General features: G+C 38.5%; 1 protein-coding gene across 1 annotated transcript in view; it reads right to left on the minus strand.

Annotated features, from left to right (window-relative positions):
• The window catches only part of LOC101847097, a gene marked incomplete at its 3' end in the record, with an annotated part of 61,890 nt that extends 58,768 nt beyond the window's left edge, over positions 1-3,122 (minus strand). Inside the window, 1 exon segment of the mRNA XM_005095232.3 lies at positions 2,940-3,122.
• Positions 3,123-3,603: the final 481 nt, after the last annotated feature.

Below are 3,603 nucleotides of genomic sequence, written 5' to 3' on the forward strand. Positions count from 1 at the left end.
TTTTACGTCTCAATTCAAACACTTTTTACAATGAAGGCTGTGGACTGCTTGTCAGGTCGAACTGGTGAAGTGTTGGACGCTATGTTTTAACAGAAAAAAGAGATACTAATACTGCATATCGCACTATTCTCCTCAGGAAGGAACGAAACTCTTCTATTTTGTGTGCTCCAACAATTATACTTTCGGTGCCGGTAAAAACGCTCAATCTGATCATCATCAAAACCTAAACACAAGTTGAAACAAGTTCACTTTCGTCTGCTCATAAAATCAAGCTGCTCTGTCTAATCTTCTTAGGTCTTTTCATGCGCGTCTAAAAGTAGAAAGACCAACAGAATCTAAAAACCCATTAATAAAGGTCATTGCAAAGTAAGATTCCTACAGCTTTTCTCTGGTGTTAGCCTGTCATTATTATCGTTATCGTCTTTACTACCTTTCTCACCCTACATCAGGGTATTGTCCACGAACAAACACTTTTCATTTTTCACTCTCCTGTGCTAGCCTCTTATGCCATGTCTTCTCAATTTTCTGTACATCATTCTCTGTGACTCTTCTCAAGGTTCTACGGGGCTCTCCCCTTGAGCTGCAATGTTATTAAATATAGAGTAAAAATAATAGGAGGTTAACAGCATACTTTCTATTTGGTCTAACTCCAATTGAAACAACGGTGGCAAATTTAAATTCATGTTTAAATGAATTTCAACCTGCAACAACTGAGGAAATTTCCAAAATACTTACAACCTCTGCCAATAAGACCTGTTTGTTAGATGCCATTCAAACTTGGCTAATAAAAAACTGTGTTGCAGAAGTTACACCAGCAGTAACCTTTATAGTAAAATGCAGTCTCCAAGAGGCTTATGTCCCACCCATATTTAAGCTAGCGCTCGTAACACCACTGCTCAAGATATCACACTTAGACAAAAGTCTCATGAGTAATTACCGTCCTGTCTCCAATTTGATATTTCCTATCAAAAGTACTGGAGAGGCTAGTATCATCACGTCTCAAAAACTATCTTTTAGCCGTGGGTCTTGCCGCCAAATTTCAATCAGGGTATAGAAAATTTCACAGCACACAGACTGCCATCCTTAGAGTACACAAAGGCATAATCAGACACGCTGATCAAAAACAGTGTACAGCCCTTATTTTGCTTGGCCTGAGTGCAGCGTTTGACACCATCGATCAAGACCTTTTATTACAGCGGTTCAGAGTATACTTCGGCATCGGAGGATCTGCACTCAAATGGCTGAAATACTATCTCTAGGACCAATCCCAATCCGTTCAACTTACATCTTCGCATGGCAATCCTACATCAGAGGTTGGCAGTGCGAGATCATCGTCAGTTCAGCTTCATTATATAGTCCCCCAAGGTTCAGTCCTTGGACCTGTGTTATTTACACTCTACACAACTCCATTGTCTGGCATTGTTAAGCATCACATGTACGCCGATGACACCCAGCTGCACATATCAATCAACCGGGGAAAAGAAGATAAAAAGATTTCAACTTTTCAAAACTGCCTTCAAGATATCAAGGACTGGATGTTTGACAATAAGCTTAACCTTAAAGAAAACAAGACAGAAATAATCTTAATGGGAACAAATCACTTAAGAGCACATGTACAAATTGAGAGTTTGAATCAAGGCAATGCAACTGTTATGGTGGAAAAATCAAGTTCCATACGAAATCTTGGCTTTTGTTTTGACTCCGAGTTTTTCCATGAAAACACAAGTCAATAGAGTTTGTAAAACCTTGCACGTTCATCTTAGAAACATTAACAGAATAAGGAATTTTATTGATGGAAATACCACGGAAATTCTTGTTCATGGTTTTATTTTAAGTCGGATTAGTTATTTATTATTTTAATTCCCTTCTTTTTGGCATTCTGGGTTCTACTCTTGCCAGACTTCAAAAGATTCAATACAGGGCAGCAAGACTTGTAACTTTGAGAAAAATTTCAGACCATGCCCATGATATTTAGAAAACCCTCCATTGGTTGCCAGTGAGAGAGTGCATTGAATTAAAAATTTTGTGCATGGTTTATAGATCTTTACATCAACACTCACCAAATTATCTTTCAGAACTTATGGAAATGTACGCACCATCTCGTAATCTAAGATTTTCAAATAACCATCAGCTCTGTATACCTAGGTCCAGAACAAAGTTGGGTGATAGGGCCTTTTCCATCTGTGCCTCAAACTTTGGAAAAATTTGGATCTAGATATTAAAATGTCTCGTTCAATAACAATGCTTTTCAGGAAAGTTTTTCTTTTTTCTTTTTAAATTATTCATGCCGTAGTGGTACTGAGCTTTAAAGCCTGTGTGCGTGTGTGTGTGTATGTATGTATGTGTGTGTGTGTGTGTGTGTGTGTGTGTGTGTGTGTGTGTGTGTGTGTGTGTGTGTGTGTGTGTGTGTTTGTATGTGTGTGTGTGTTTTGTAAGTGCTACCGAGCACTTTTTGAGGATTCTTGCGCATTATAAATTAATTTATTCTTATCATTTATTATACTCCAAAAACATACAACTCACCTATTTTAATCAACACAACCCTTTGAAATACAACTATGAATCATGGCCCAACAAGCGGGTGAGTACTTTTTGAGGTCCAGACGGACTTTGGAAAAAACAACGAAATTACGCTGAATTTTTGGGACAACATGGTGTCGCTTTTTCAAACTGAGCAATTCGTAGGCTAGGTTACGGTAAACCATTTATTGTAGTGGTCCTGAGTATGCACCCGAAGGGGGGAAAGGGGGGGGGGGGGGATTAATATAGGATCCAATTGGGGGCGGAAAAAAAATTACTGAATAAATTTTTAAAATGTTTGGCCACTTTTCTACAGGGATGCTAAACAAAATCACGTGCACATTGGAAAATTAATAAATGCGGCGAGAACTGTATTACGGTGGGCAGATAAAAGTAAACCCGCTATGTTAGTTTCTTACCTTCAAGACAGTTGGGTTTGGCTGTTCACTCGTCGTGTTGAGCGAACCGAGCCACAGACAGAATCACACAACCTTAGGCAAGAACGCCCGGAAAGAATATTGTTAGCTGATAGTCAACAAGAGGGGTGTTGATATGTCCACGGTGGCACTTAAAACATAGACTGATATCACACTGAGTGACAAAGGTTTGATAACAAATTTAAAACATTTTCAATCAATGGGCTTGCTTTTGGTGTTGTTTTTTTTTCTTAAATCGGTGTCCGGGTACATGTAAGCTGGCGTGGCTGATCTATCTCTGTTTTTATCTACGCTCATCATGTTTTAACAGGATATAGGTATTGATCAAGGTGAACATTCGAATCAATCTGTATAAGGGTGACGATAAGGAATTGCGACTGCACGTTATTTCAAAGTACCCTCAAGTTACAAATGGTTAAAGAGTGTTAAAGATGTGTTTAGTTTCATGCATTTTAGTTTTTGAAATGTAGTTTTGAGAGAAACAGCGAACATTTGAGGGAGTTGCCGAACATTTTTCTTCCGTTGAGAATTAGGTCTTTCTGAGGGTTGGTGAATTCAATGCTTAAAAAAAAATAATTTGGGTGGGGAGCATTTGGTTGTGTTTTGGGTCTCATTTACGAGAAGAGTCTTCTTATGATTTATACTA

The sequence above is a fragment of the Aplysia californica genome, unplaced genomic scaffold (assembly GCF_000002075.1).
Source record: "Aplysia californica isolate F4 #8 unplaced genomic scaffold, AplCal3.0 scaffold00098, whole genome shotgun sequence".
Lineage (NCBI taxonomy): Eukaryota > Metazoa > Mollusca > Gastropoda > Aplysiida > Aplysiidae > Aplysia > Aplysia californica.